The sequence below is a fragment of the Heptranchias perlo genome, chromosome 1 (genome assembly GCF_035084215.1).
Source record: "Heptranchias perlo isolate sHepPer1 chromosome 1, sHepPer1.hap1, whole genome shotgun sequence".
In the NCBI taxonomy this organism is placed as follows: domain Eukaryota; kingdom Metazoa; phylum Chordata; class Chondrichthyes; order Hexanchiformes; family Hexanchidae; genus Heptranchias; species Heptranchias perlo.
The window spans coordinates 30,505,906-30,521,494 of NC_090325.1; positions in this window are offsets into that span (position 1 = coordinate 30,505,906).

Consider the following 15,589-nt stretch of genomic DNA (forward strand, 5'->3'; position numbering starts at 1 on the left):
CCCGGGGACACCTCTCGTTAGGGACCCAGGGACACCTCTCGTTAGGGACCCAGGGACACCTCTCGTTAGGGACCCAGGGATACCTCTCGTTAGAGACCCAGTGATACCTCTCGTTAGAGACCCAGGGACACCTCTCGTTAGGGACCCAGGGATACCTCTCGTTGGGGACCCAGGGATACCTCTCGTTAGGGACCCAGGGACACCTCTCGTTAGAGACCCAGGGACACCTCCCATTAGGGACCCAGGGACACCTCTCGTTGGGGACCCAGGGACACCTCTCGTTAGAGACCCAGGGACACCTCTCGTTAGAGACCCAGGGACACCTCCCGTTTGAGACCCAGGGATACCTCTCGTTAGAGACCCAGGGATACCTCTCGTTAGGGACCCAGGGACACCTCTCGTTAGAGACCCAGGGACACCTCCCGTTAGAGACCCAGGGACACCTCCCGTTAGGGACCCAGGGACACCTCTCGTTAGGGACCCAGGGACACCTCTCGTTAGGGACCCAGGGACACCTCTCGTTAGAGACCCAGGGACACCTCCCGTTAGGGACCCAGGGACACCTCCCGTTAGGGACCCAGGGACACCTCTCGTTAGGGACCCAGGGACACCTCTCGTTAGGGACCCAGGGACACCTCTCGTTAGGGACCCAGGGACACCTCTCATTAGAGACCCAGGGACACCTCCCGTTAGGGACCCAGGGACACCTCCCGTTAGGGACCCAGGGACACCTCCCGTTAGGGACCCAGGGACACCTCTCGTTAGAGACCCAGGGACACCTCCCGTTAGGGACCCAGGGACACCTCTCATTAGAGACCCAGGGATACCTCTCGTTAGAGACCCAGGGATACCTCCCGTTAGGGACCCAGGGACACCTCTCGTTAGAGACCCAGGGACACCTCTCGTTAGAGACCCAGGGATACCTCTCGTTGGGGACCCAGGGACACCTCTCGTTAGGGACCCAGGGACACCTCTCGTTAGAGACCCAGGGACACCTCCCGTTAGGGACCCAGGGACACCTCTCGTTAGGGACCCAGGGACACCTCTCGTTAGGGACCCAGGGACACCTCTCATTAGAGACCCAGGGACACCTCCCGTTAGGGACCCAGGGACACCTCTCATTAGGGACCCAGGGACACCTCTCGTTAGGGACCCAGGGACACCTCTCGTTAGAGACCCAGGGACACCTCCCGTTAGGGACCCAGGGACACCTCCCGTTAGGGACCCAGGGACACCTCCCGTTAGGGACCCAGGGACACCTCCCGTTAGGGACCCAGGGACACCTCCCGTTAGGGACCCAGGGACACCTCTCGTTAGAGACCCAGGGACACCTCCCGTTAGGGACCCAGGGACACCTCCCGTTAGGGACCCAGGGACACCTCTCATTAGAGACCCAGGGATACCTCTCGTTGGAGACCCAGGGATACCTCCCGTTAGGGACCCAGGGACACCTCTCGTTAGAGACCCAGGGACACCTCTCGTTAGAGACCCAGGGACACCTCCCGTTAGGGACCCAGGGACACCTCTCGTTAGGGACCCAGGGACACCTCTCGTTAGGGACCCAGGGACACCTCTCGTTAGAGACCCAGGGATACCTCTCATTTGAGACCCAGGGACACCTCTCGTTAGAGACCCAGGGACACCTCCCGTTAGGGACCCAGGGACACCTCTCGTTAGAGACCCAGGGATACCTCTCATTAGAGACCCAGGGACACCTCTCGTTAGAGACCCAGGGATACCTCCCGTTAGGGACCCAGGGACACCTCTCGTTAGAGACCCAGGGATACCTCCCGTTAGGGACCCAGGGACACCTCTCGTTAGAGACCCAGGGACACCTCCCGTTAGGGACCCAGGGACACCTCCCGTTAGGGACCCAGGGATACCTCTCGTTAGAGACCCAGGGATACCTCTCATTAGAGACCCAGGGATACCTCTCGTTGGGGACCCAGGGACACCTCTCGTTAGGGACCCAGGGATACCTCTCGTTGGGGACCCAGGGACACCTCCCGTTAGAGACCCAGGGATACCTCTCATTAGAGACCCAGGGATACCTCCCGTTAGGGTCCCAGGGACACCTCTCGTTAGGGACCCAGGGATACCTCCCGTTGGAGACCCAGGGACACCTCTCGTTAGGGACCCAGGGATACCTCCCGTTAGAGACCCAGGGATACCTCCCGTTAGGGACCCAGGGACACCTCTCGTTAGAGACCCAGGGACACCTCTCGTTAGGGACCCCGGGATACCTCTTGCTAGAGACCCAGGGATACCTCTCGTTAGGGACCCCGGGACACCTCTCGTTAGGGACCCAGGGATACCTCTCGTTAGGGACCCAGGGATACCTCTTGTTGGGGACCCAGGGATACCTCCCGTTAGAGACCCAGGGACACCTCTCGTTGGGGACCCAGGGATACCTCTCGTTAGGGACCCCGGGATACCTCTCGTTAGGGACCCCGGGACACCTCTCGTTAGGGACCCAGGGATACCTCCCGTTAGGGACCTAGGGATACCTGTTGCTGTCCTGACAGTTGACACCAGTGCAGAACCCCTACACTGCAGCTGAAAGAAAATACAATGAGGCTTATGCATCAACCCGTACTCTCAGGGAACGACCCATTGAGATATTAAAGTAGCTCATCCGATGTCTAGACAGATCAGTTGGGGTTCCACTCTACAGCCCTGGAAAGTGCCAACGATCATGCAGCTTCTGTGATCTGCACAACTTCACCATTAGAAGAGGGGAACCAGGGGAACCCATGCAGCCAGAAAGGCTGGAAGGTAAATCTGAACCCTTGCCTGCAGAGGAGAAGGGGAAAAAAAGAGTAGGTGGAGGAGGAAAGAGAAGTGTCCCTGGATGATGCACAAAGACTGATTGACCAGACTTTTAGTTAAACACAGCCCTGCAGTCCCTACAGGAACAGTCCTAAGAGCCTCTCTGTACTCTGCACGCCCAATGCCAGCATGCTGGTTGAAATCCCCCCTGCCTTCACTACCATCTCCACACATTTGCCCCTAACACCAGCAGTCACATTATATACCAACAAATCATCACCAAACATCCCATGGAAGGCAAAACCAATTTATTTCCCTGCTCCACAGTGTGTCCACGCATCAACATTTGCTTCCCTTGGTGGAAGTGTTGCATGTGTGTTAACTGCTTCCTAACCCCCTGCTCCTTCCAAGTGTCACCTTAGTAGAAGGAGTAAGTGTGGTGGCACACTGCTGTTCCTCAGTGGGGATCCTGTAACTCGTGGGTGGTCAATGGCCTGTTTCTGCTGAGTCATGAGATGGCCTTGTCCCTACAACAACAATAACAACAACAACTTGCATTTATATAGCGCCTTTAACATAGTAAAAGGTCCAAAGGCACTTCACAGAAACATAACCAGACAATAATGGACATGGAGCCAAAGAAAAAGATACTAGGAGGGGTGACCAAAAACTTGATGAAAGAGGTGGGTTTTAAGGAAAGGAGTGGAGGGACTTGGAGAGGTGGAGTTTTAGGGAGGGAATTCCAGAGTGTAGGGCCTTGAAGGCTGAGGACACGTCTGCCAATGATGGAGTAAAGGGAATGAGGCCAGATTCAGAGGAACACGTGTTCTTGAGAGTTGAAGGGCTGGGGTAGGTAACAGAGATAGGGAAGGGGTGAGGCCATGAAGGGATTTAAACATAAAGTGAGAAGTTTAAATTAGAGGTGCCTCACTTGCCTGAAATGAGTGGGGTCCTATATGGAAGGAGAGGAGGCCTCTACTAGGCCCTCTTCCTTCATTCCTTGACCATAAGACCACTAACGCTCTACCCTAGGCCTACTGCCACCTAACGCATAGTTGTCCTGGTAAGCAACAGGAACTGAGGCTGATGAGAGAGAAATGAGCCCTCCTGCCGGTATTTGCATGTTTAAGGAGAGCAAGGGAGAGGTGGTCCTGGCAGGAGTAGGGGGAGGGAAATTGAGGTCGGGGCGTGAGGCAGCGGGAAACTCTCTGCCGGATTTTGCCTCATTCTCTGTTGCTATCCTGCCCCATTTCAGGCAGGAGCGTGGAGAGGGATCCAACCTACTTACTTACTGTGACATTATCCGATTCCCACAAAAGCCATCATGTGGCCTCACTGACTGGCATTGCCAATAAGTGCCACATTGGAGGTCATTTTCTCTTTTGGGCCTTAGCTATAAGTGGACTGAGACCACCCAAACTCTCACCCTCAGAAGAGCAAATATACTGCAACAATGTAATTATGCCCAACAACAACCTGCATTTATATACCACCTGCAGTATAGAAAAGCCTCCCAATGTAATCAGATGAAAATGGACACCTACACAAAGGAAGAGATATTCAGGAGGAGAGACCAAAAGCTTGGTCAAAGAGGGCCTTAAAGGTGGAGAGGGAGAAAGAGGGGTTTAGGGAGGGAATTGCAGAGCGTAGGTGCTGGATGGCTGAAGGAACGGGTCAGCTTGAGACCAAGGAAGGGGTTAGAATCAATGGTACTGAATTTGTCGTGGGGGCCGAAGGTGATGGCTTCAGTCTTCCTGATGCTGAACTGGAGGAAATTGTGCTCATCCAAAATTGGATATTTGTCAAGCAGTTTGACAACACAGAGGCAATGGATGGGTCGAGAGAGGTGGTGGAAAGGCAGAGATGGGCGTACATGTGGAAGCTGAACCCATGTCTGCAGACGATGTCGCCAAGAGGCAGCATGTAGATGAGCAAGTGGAGGGGGCCAGGGACAGATCCTTAGGTGACTCTGGAGTTAACGGTGCAGGAGCGGGAAGAGAAGCCTCTGCTGGAGATGTTCTGGGTCAATTGGATAGGTAAGAGTGGAACAAAGTGAGAGCAATCCCACTGAGCTGGACAACAGATGGATGGCGTTGGAGGTGCATGGTGTGACCAACTGTGTCAATGGCCGCAGAGAGGTAGAGGAGGCTGAGAAAGGATAGTGCACTATGGTGACAGTCACAGAGAATGTCATTTGTGACTTTAGTTAGAGAACATAGGAACAAGAGTTGGCCATTCAGCCCCTCAAGCCTGTTCTGGCATTCAATTAGGTCCTGGCTGGTCTACACCGCAATTCTATTTATCTGCCTATGTTCCATATCCCTTGATACCCTTACCTGACAAAAATCTACCAATCTCAGATTTGAAAATTTCATTGACCCAGCATCCACAGCCTTTTTGGGGGCCAATTCAGTGCTGTGGCAGGGTTGGAAGTTCTAATTGGAGAGATTTAAACATGGAGGTTCAGGAAAGACTGACAAATAAGTGGTTAAAATTCTACTGCGCTATTGCTGGTGCATGCTGGGAGAGTATGCCAGTAAATAACATTGTCCCAGCTCTTGAAGTGTGACAAACAAATTTGAACGTGACACTTGAAACGTGACAGCAAAGTGTGACAAACAGGAAATGTAGGCCACACATGTATAGACCTGTACATTTTGGTCACACTAGATCTTTTCTATGGTACACAGATGGAAAGCCAAAAATCAGGCACTCTGGGAAAACTGGGATTCATGAAATTAAGGATTAAAAACACATTGGAGCACAAAGGGCTAATGTTCTCGTGGTGGGATTGAAATACATGAGTTGAGGAATGCCAGGCATTGCATGTCTGCGCAGTTACTTAAAGACCCCTTAAAAACTGGAAGTGGGGATATTGTCATTAACAATGGGGAAATGGCGGACATGTTGAATAATTACTTTGCGTCAGTATTTACAGTAGAAAAAGAGGATAGCATGCCGGAAATCCCAAGAAAACTAATATTGATTCGGGGACAGGGGCTCAATAAAATTAACATAAGTAAAACAACGGTAATGAAGAAAATAATAGCACTAAAGAGTGACAAATCACCAGGACCAGATGGTTTCCATCCCAGGGTTTTAAAGGAAATAGGTGAGCACACTGCAGATGCCCTAACTATAATCTTTCAAAGTTCTCTGGATTCAGGAACCGTCCCTCTAGATTGGAAAATTGCACATGTCACTCTGCTTTTTAAGAAAGGAGAGAGAGGGAAACCAGGGAATTATAGACCAGTTAGCCTAACATCTGTTGTGGGGAAAATGCTGGAGTCTATAATTAAGGATAGGGTGACTGAACACCTTGAAAATTTTCAGTTAATCAGAGAGAGCCAGCATGGATTTGTGAAAGGTAGGTCGTGCCTGACAAACCTGATTGAATTTTTGAAGAGGTGACTAAAGTAGTGGACAGGGGAATGTCAATGGATGTAATTTATATGGACGTCCAGAAGGCATTTGATAAAGTCCCACATAAGAGACTATTAGCTAAGATAGAAGCCCATGGAATCGAAGGAAAAGTACAGACTTGGTTAGGAAGTTGGCTGAGCGAAAGGCAGCAGAGAGTAGGGATAATGGGTAGGTACTCACATTGGCAGGATGTGACTAGTGGAGTCCCGCAGGGATCCGTGTTGGGCCTCAATTATTCACAATATTTATTAACGACTGAGATGAAGGCATAGAAAGTCTCATATCTAAGTTTGCCGATGACACAAAGATTGGTAGTGTAGATGAAAACATAAAATTAGAAAGGGATATTGATAGATTAGGTGAATGGGCAAAACTGTGGCAAATGGAAATTAATGTAGACAAATGTGAGCTCATCCACTTTGGATCAAAAAAGGATAGAACAGGGTACTTTCTAAATGGTAAAAAGTTAAAAACAGTGGATGTCCAAAGGGACTTAGGGGTTCAGGTACATAGATCATTGAAGTGTCATGAACAGGTGCAGAAAATAATCAATAAGGCTAATGGAATGCTGGCCTTTATATCTAGAGGATGAGAGTACAAGGGGGCAGAAGTTATGCTGCAGCTATACAAAACCCTGGTCAGACCGCAGCTGGAGTACAGTGAGCAGTTCTGGGCACCGCACCTTCGGAAGGACATATTGGCCTTGGAGGGAGTGCAGCGTAGGTTTACTAGAATGATACCCGGACTTCAAGGGTTAAGTTACGAGGAGAGATTACACAAATTGGGGTGTATTCTGTAGAGTTTCGAAGGTTAAGGGGTGATCTGATCGAAGTTTATAAGATATTAAGGGGAACAGATAAGGTGGAGAGAGAGAAACTATTTCCGCTGGTTGGGGATTCTAGGAGTAGGGGGCACAGTCTAAAAATTAGAGCCAGACCTTTCAGGAGCGAGATTAGAAAACATTTCTACACACAAAGGGTGGTAGAAGTTTGGAACTCTCTTCCGCAAACGGCAATTGATGTTAGCTCAATTGTTAATTTTAAATCTGAGATAGATAGCTTTTTGCCAACCAAAGGTATTAAGGGATATGGGCCAAAGGCAGGTATATGAAGTTAGATCACAGATCAGCCATGATCTTATCAAATGGCGGTGCGGGCTTGAGGGGCTGAATGGCCTACTCCTGTTCCTACTTCAAGTCAGCAGGCCTTTCATTCACATTGACCTGATTAACATGATATGTAGACAAATTTTCCATCAGCTAATTTACTTGTAGATTGACTGGTTGGTCACTTTAGAACCTGATTTTCCAATCCACCTTCTTGTTGAATGAGATTCCATGTCAGGAGCACAATCTTTCAATGTTTACCCTGTTGTTTTAATGACTAATTCATTGTATTGTGTAATGTTATGGCAGACAGAGGTTTATTTTGTAATGTAAACAATTTTACAACACCAAGTTATAGTCCAGCAATTTTATTTTAAATTCACAAGCTTTCGGAGGCTTCCTCCTTCGTCATTTACCTGACGAAGGAGGAAGCCTCCGAAAGCTTGTGAATTTAAAATAAAATTGCTGGACTATAACTTGGTGTTGTAAAATTGTTTACAATTGTCAACCCCAGTCCATCACCGGCATCTCCACATCATATTTTGTAATGTAAGTTGGTGGGATGTGACAATTTACTAACTTGGTCAAATCTATCTATTGGGCCAAAGATTTTCACACAAAGGGTCGTGGAATTGGGGGCGAGTGGCAGTCGGCGGCAGCCCATGGGTTTAATGTGGAGCTGGGAGGAGCACTCCTGCTCCACAATAAGGTAAGTAAAAAAAATTAAAACTTACCTTATGGGAGGCAGCCTCCAGCAGTCCCTTGACCTGCAGGGTGTACGCTGCGGTCAGTCGCTAACGAATTTTGGAAAGCGGGCCTCAAGCAGGCCGTAGGCCCCCTATTTATATATGCGAAGGAAACAATGCATGTTTTAGGTGTGGGCCCTGTATTCCTACACAGGAACCTTTACCAATATGGCAGGTAGTGCACTTCCGATGCAGAATGTGCGCTTGCTGCCACCTGCCATTTTGGATGCCTAGGGGCCAGTTTTACACCTGTAAAACGGGAGCGGCACTGATGAATTTCTAGGCCAGTATATCCTCTGAATTACTGTGAGAAACACCATGGGTTATATATACAAATGCTGCATTATATGTCACACTCCAGATATTTGTTACAGAAGCATAGCAATTTTTATTTAAAAGGCACTCACTTAATATTGAGTTATTCTGACCTGGAGTGTGAAATTTATAAGCGTTTTCCAAACACAGAGTTCACCAACTAACAATTAAATTCTGATTAACCCAAGGTTGTGTTTACTTAACAACAATTAGAATTATTGGCCTCAAAGCTTCACCTTAACAGCAGAACAATATATTTTGCACTAAATGGGATAACACCCTCGTCCTTATAAAATAGCATATCATCTGACTTATCACAACCTTCTAGTTATTCCAAAATACTAAACAATATCATTTGGGTTAACGAGGCTAGATCCAGCATCAATATATGCTGTGTACATCTCAGTCCTGGAAATAGTTTTAAAAACTGAAGGACATGTTTGGAGAGAGTGCTTGCTTCAAATAGTTCTCTTTAGCACTTTGCAAAAAATAATTTTAAAAACCTTCTACAGTGCAACAAACATGAGTCAGGTTGGCAGTGCAAGCTGGACATTTTGAAGGAATCTATTCGCGGAGAAAAACACCGTCTAAAAAGTGTGACAAAATATTTAATTTCTCAGAAATTAAACAGTTTAATCCTCGAGGAGGTTGAGAATTCAAAGCATTCTTTAAAGGGTATGTGTTTAAGTGGGTCCCACTATGTTCAAAGTGTTAAAAAGCTGTCATTTTACTCTTTTTTTTTTGTTTTTGGGCCGCAAGTAATATTCATAACTCTGTGAAGATGGCATGTAATTAACATGTCATAATCAAAATGACTGAGTCTGACACATTGTAATCACTGCATGGAGATTATAGCCTAGCCATGGGCAATCCACACGGCTTCACTTAATATCATTTGCATAATGAAAGTACACTGTCAGTAATAGCTATTTTGTCTTATTATCATAATTTTACCCAGGGCTGTGAGGTTTCTGATGTTGTCAGACATTGCCTTGTAAGTCACACTGGCTGAAGCAAACACAGAACAATATGACCCTGGGCCACTTCCAATAACATCTGTTTTACAGTCGCTCACAATTACAAAGACAATAACCCTTTACAGGCTTGAAGCTGGAATAATATACAAATGGCACACAAAAGGGAACAGAGGTATATGGAGTTTAATTCAACCATTTTTAAAAAAAATTAATGAGTAATGAAGTCACAGGTGGGTCTTGAAGGTTTTCGTCGCAAGTGGGACAAACTCTATATCCCTCTGTTCTGTTCCTACAACAATAACCTTAAACAAATGACCTAGAAATGAGCAACCAGCCATAACAAGGAACAATCAGAAACCAATAACCAGCAACTAGAAATGAACAACCAGAAACCATCGACTGGAAAACAGCACACAGAAATGGGAGGGAAAACAGCCAGAAACAAGCAACTAGAAACTATGAAGAAATAATCAGAAACAACAACTGGCTACCAGCAACTAAAGAACCAAAACTAACAACCGAACAACTAGAAGTGTCCAACTAGAAACTAACAATAAATCTGGTCATTTATGGGCTGGCGCCAGAAAGAAATGACCCTGAAAATGGCAGAATGTCATAAAAACCTAACTGGGCCATTGATGCCCTTCAGGGAAGGGAACCTGCCATCCTTACCCAGTCTGGCGCACATGTGACTCCAGCCCCACACTATGTGGTTGACTCTTAATGTGAATCAAGCAATGAGCAATAAAAACTGCCTTGCCAGCTCACATCCCAAGAACAAATAAAGGCAACATCCAGAAACCAGAAACCAAAAATAATCAGTAACCAACAACCAGAAATCAGTAACTAACACCACCAATCACATGCTACAAACATCTGGCTCTACGTTTGAGCCATTGGGTTTAAAAACATTTTAGATAGGCATGTAGCATTAATCACTTGTATTTATTTAAGAGATGCTTGTTCTGAATATCCTGATCCACTGTTTCTTACCATCGCTGATATCTAATGACATCCAGGGGTCCGTGAAGAGGAGAATTGAAGTGTTCTCGACCACATTCCTCCCACCACCAAAGAAAGATTAACTGGTCATTCAGTTCATTGCTGTTTGTGGGACTTTGACGTGTGCAAACAGCTACCTACATAGTGACAATGACTACACTTCATTCAATCCTTTGTGTTTGAAGTGCTTTGGGGAGTTCTGAGGCACTATATAAATGAATGTTCTTTTTTCTACTGCACGTAACCAAAAAAAAAGAAATATTTGTATTTCTGTTGGGCATGATTTTAAAAGTGAAAAACGGGTGGGTTGGGGGCAGGGTGGCATTCAAAATTGCAACCATTTCAGACCCAATCCTGAAACCTCCCCCCACCTCGTGACTGACCCCCAATCCCTCCCCCCATGACTGACTCGCCCCGTGACCTGTGCCAGCCCATGTCCCCAATGCCCATGCTCCCCTGTGCCCACCCATGCCCCCCATCCATACAAACAAAGACTTACCTGAACATGTCCTCTCCCTGTCTGCTCTCCCGTCCGACTGAGACCAGCCTATCAATCAGGCCGGTCAGTCGGACAGCAAACCGACAAAACAAGATAAAAGACATCAAAATTGTAAGGACATCTGGGAAATCTGTACTTCCGGGTTTCCCGTCCGCAATTTGACCCCCCCCCCCCCACCGTTCCCTTCCCGGCTCGGAGTCAAAATCATGCCCATTGTGTCTCAATGATAGATCCTAAAATCACATCCCAGTCAGTTAATTTTTAAGAGTACAATTGTTATATAGGCAGGTATTCTGTTCTGAGGGCATCCCTCAAACAACAATGAGATGAATAGCCAAGGATATTTTTTTGGTTTGCATTAGTACTTCTAAATTTTAAAGGTTTCTTTTTTTCATGTTATTCCAGGAAGTGTTATGGTGACGTTAACTATACCTTTATATGTCTAGTCGTTTTAAAATAGAAGAATGATTTTTGTTGAACTTGTGAAATTTTATGTGGCACTTTGACTGGACAATTTCTTTTTATCACCTCAGTACTCAGTGTCTTCTTTTTTCCTACTTCCAGTTTCTATTACCATAGCAAATTTCAGATTAAAAACCTACAGTATGTTACTTGGTCACTTTCGTAATGTAGTTCTTATAATTTCTGAAATGTTCTATTGTGTGTTGTGCTCCTTTATCCTTTGGGTCCTGTATGCCTTAGTAGATTAGAGTGGGAGGAGCCGTGGTTTGTACAAGTTGAAATATATAAATTATTTTACGCACAAAAATGTTCCAATCGCAAACTTTTTTCTAAGTATCCATTAAGAATGATGGATTATCATAATGTAATGCTAATAGGTATTGGACCAATTGGCAGTAGCAGACAAAATCATTAATATTGCTTCATGACACATCACAATGCATCAGTAAGGTTTAAACACTCATTATATTGGAAATTCTGTCATGTATAATAAAAAGAAGATATTAAATGTATTGCCTTAAGTCTGTTAATGGTAATGAAGACCAGATCAATTGTGATTTTTAGCACATTTGAAATATCAGAAAATGGTTGATTTACTTAAAGGAAAAAAAATCTGGGGAGTACTTTTTGTTCAAAGTATTCCCTCAATGTCTATATAAGAAATATAATTATAAAAGTATTAATTGCTATTTAAAAATTTTAAAAAGCTTTGAATATCTAGCTTTGATTGAGATCTGCCTTTTAAAGGCTTCCTTTCCTCCAGCTCACTTCAGTGACATTACTGACAGGTTGGTGTCACTTGCCTCCAAGAGAGGCTCAGTTTAAGACAGATCATAACTTCAGACCATCCTGTGAGCTGAATAGGAGCCACCCAATCCTAGAGAAAACATCCAGCATCCTCAAGAGCTATTTAAGGTCCAGAGTTTTCTATTCATTGATTCTTGGGAGTGGGCATTTCTGGCAAAGTAGCATTTATTGCCCATCCCTAGTTGCCTTCGAGAAGGTGGTGGTGGGCCGCCTTCTTGACCCACAGCAGTCCATGTGGTGAAAGTGCTCTAAATTCTATTAGGTAACGAGTTCCAGGATTTTGACCCAGCGATGATGAAGGTACGGCAAAATGAGTCCAAGTCAGGATGGTGTGTCTTGGAGGGGAACGTGCAGGTGATGCTGTTCCCATGCACCTTCTAAGTGATGGAGGTCACAAGTTTGGGAGGTGCTTCGAAAGAAGCCTTGGCGAGTTGCTACTGTACATCCTGTAGCCTCGTTCCACCGGTGGTGGAGGTGGGGGCAATGATAGGCTAGTCGATGAGATACTGATCAAATGGACTGTTTTGTCCTGGATGGTGTTGAGTTTCTGGAGTGTTGTTGCAACTGCACCCAACAACAACAACGTTCATTTATATAGCTCCTTTAATGTAGTAAAAAGTCCCAAGGCACTTCACAGGAGGGTTATCAAACAAATTTTGACACCAAGCCACATAAAGAGATATTAGGACAAATGACCAAAGGCTTGGTCAAAGAGGTAGGTTTTAAGGAGCGTCTTAAAAGAGAGAGAGATAGAGAGGTGGAGAGGATTAGGAAGGGAATTCCAGAGATTAAGGCCTAGGAAGCTGAAGACATGGCCGCCAATGGTGGAGCGATTAAAATCGGGGATAAAGAGGCAAGAATTTGAGGAATGCAGAGATCTCAGAGGGTTGTAGGGCTGAAGGAGGTTACAGAGATAGAGAGGTCGAGGCCACGGGGGGATTCGAAAACAAAAAATGAGAATTTTTAAATTGAGGCGTTCCTGGACCCTGAGCCAATGTAGGTCAGCGAGCATAGGAACTTGACGGGAGAACGGGGCTTGAGTTAGGATATGAGCAACAGAGTTTAGGATGAGCTCAAGTTTATGGAGGGTGGAAGTTGGGAGGCCAGCCAGGAGAGCATTGGAATAGTCGAGTCTAGAGGTGACAAAGGCATGGATGAGGGTTTCAGCAGCAGATGAGCTGGGGCAGGGGCGGAGACAGGCGATGTTACGGAGGTGGAAGTAGGCGGTCTTGGTGATGGAGCGGATATGTGGTCAGAAGCTCAACTCAGGGTCAAATAGGATGCCGGTCTGGTTCAGGAAGTGGGGGGGAGTCGGTGGCTAGAGAACGGAGTTTGCAGTGGGGACCAAAGACAATGGCTTTGGTATTCCCAATATTCAGTTGGAGGAAGTTTTTGCTGTCAGACAAGCAGTAAGACAAATGAAAGACAGTGGAGGGGTCGAGAGAAGTGGTGGTGAGGTAGAGCTGGGTGTCATCAGCGTACATCTGACGTGTTTTCGGATGATGTCACCGAAGGTCAGTACGTAGATGAGAAATAGGAGGGAGCAAAGGATAAATCCTTGGGGGACTTCAGAGGTGACGATATGGGAGCAGGAAGAGAAGCCATTGCAGGTGATTCTCTGGCTACATCTGGGTAGATAAGAATGGAACCCAGGCGAGCACAGTCCCACACAGCTGGACAACGGAGCAGAGGTGTTCGAGAAGGATGGTGTGGTCAACCGTATCAAAGGCTGCAGACAGGTCGAGAAGGATGAGGGATGGTTTACCACAGTCACAAGTGTTATCTGTAGCTCAGTGGGTAGCACTCTCACCTCCGAGACAGAAGGTTGTGGGTTCAAGTCCCACTCTGGGGACTTGAGCCCATAATCTAGGCTGACACTTCAGTGCAGTACTGAGGAAGTGCTGCACTGTCAGAGGTGCTGCCTTTTGGATGAAACGTTAAACCGAGGTCCCGTCTGCCCTCTCAGATGGATGTAAAAGATCCCAGAGCAGGGGAGATCTCCATGGTGTCCTGGCCAATATTTATTCCCTCAATCTCCATCCAGGTATCCATCACAATCCTGACTTGTGCCTTGTAGGTGGTGGAGAGGCTTTGGCTATTGCTCCACGAAAGACTCTGCTGTTTATAATTACTGAGTCTGGGCTACCACCAGAGGACCAGATTATTGAAGATGCTCCCACATCCTACCTATTCTTGCAATCGTGATCAAACCGACATTGCATATAAAACATATAGAGGTTGAAAAGCCACAAGGCTGCATCCTGTCGTAAGTGCCAGATCATCCCCATCCATGACCTCTGGTGCTGGCAAAGATTCTGAGGTCATGGCATGGCCGCTTAATTTAAATATGACATTCCTATGCTTCTAGTAGAGCATCTAGGAGGCCCGCCCACCAAAGGAGGATGGGAATCCCAACATAAATGCTCCCCGAAAATTATAGAATTGTAGAATCATAGAATGGTTACAGCACAGAAGGCGGCCATTTGGCCCGTCGAGCCTATGCCAGCTTTCTACAAGAGCAATCCAGCTAGTCCCACTCCCCTGCCCTTTCCTTGCAGCCCTGCAATTTTTTTCCATTCAAGTACTTATCCAATTTCCTTTTGAAGGCCATGATTGAATCTGCCTCCACCACCCCCTCGGGCAGTGCATTCCAGATCATAACCACTCGCTGTGTAAAAAAGTTTTTCCTCATGTCACCTTTGGTTCTCTTTGCCAATCACCTTAAATCTGTGTCCTCTGGTTCTCGACCTTTCTGCTAATGGGAACATTTTCTCTATATCTACTCTGTTTAGACCCCAAATAAGTATACTTGCCTTTTTGGTCCTCTTTTTGTAAGGCCTGGACTTCCAGGTGAGCCCTTCTTTCACCATTGAAGCAGACAGTACACCTGTTCTCACTTGGTATGCCGGATGCTACTGAAAGGTCAGAGATGTAGGAACTCCTGGCAATGGGAGTCCCCATACCCAACCCCACCGTGGAGTGAACCCTTACAAGGCCCAGCAGAAACTTGGACAGGTCTTGGCCCAACTTACAATAGGAGTGCGCCTGAAGGACCCTTGATTTTTGGCTCCAGATTTTATGTTATTATTTCTGTATTTTTTTTACTGACACTACATGAGGTTGTAATGAAGGTACCTACATGGAGATGTATACTGGTTTTACAGTGGTAAGTATGTGGAATAGATTACTGGTACGGGTGGTGAAACAAGAAACCTCAATGGTTTCAAGAAGAAACGAGACAGGTTCTTGTCATCAAATGGGATTCAGGGTCATTAAAAATGCACTAAGGAAATACTGTGGTTAGGTGGGTTAGATGGACCGAAGGTCTTCTCCTGCTTGAAACTGTTATGACATTACTATGTTACAAAATAGAAATAGACTTTACCGCTGATATTTATTTGATCCTTTACATTTCTGCCTCCATTATCTTCTTTTTGTATTCTATGCCAGTTTTTCAAACTCATTTCAGATGTCACATTGCAGC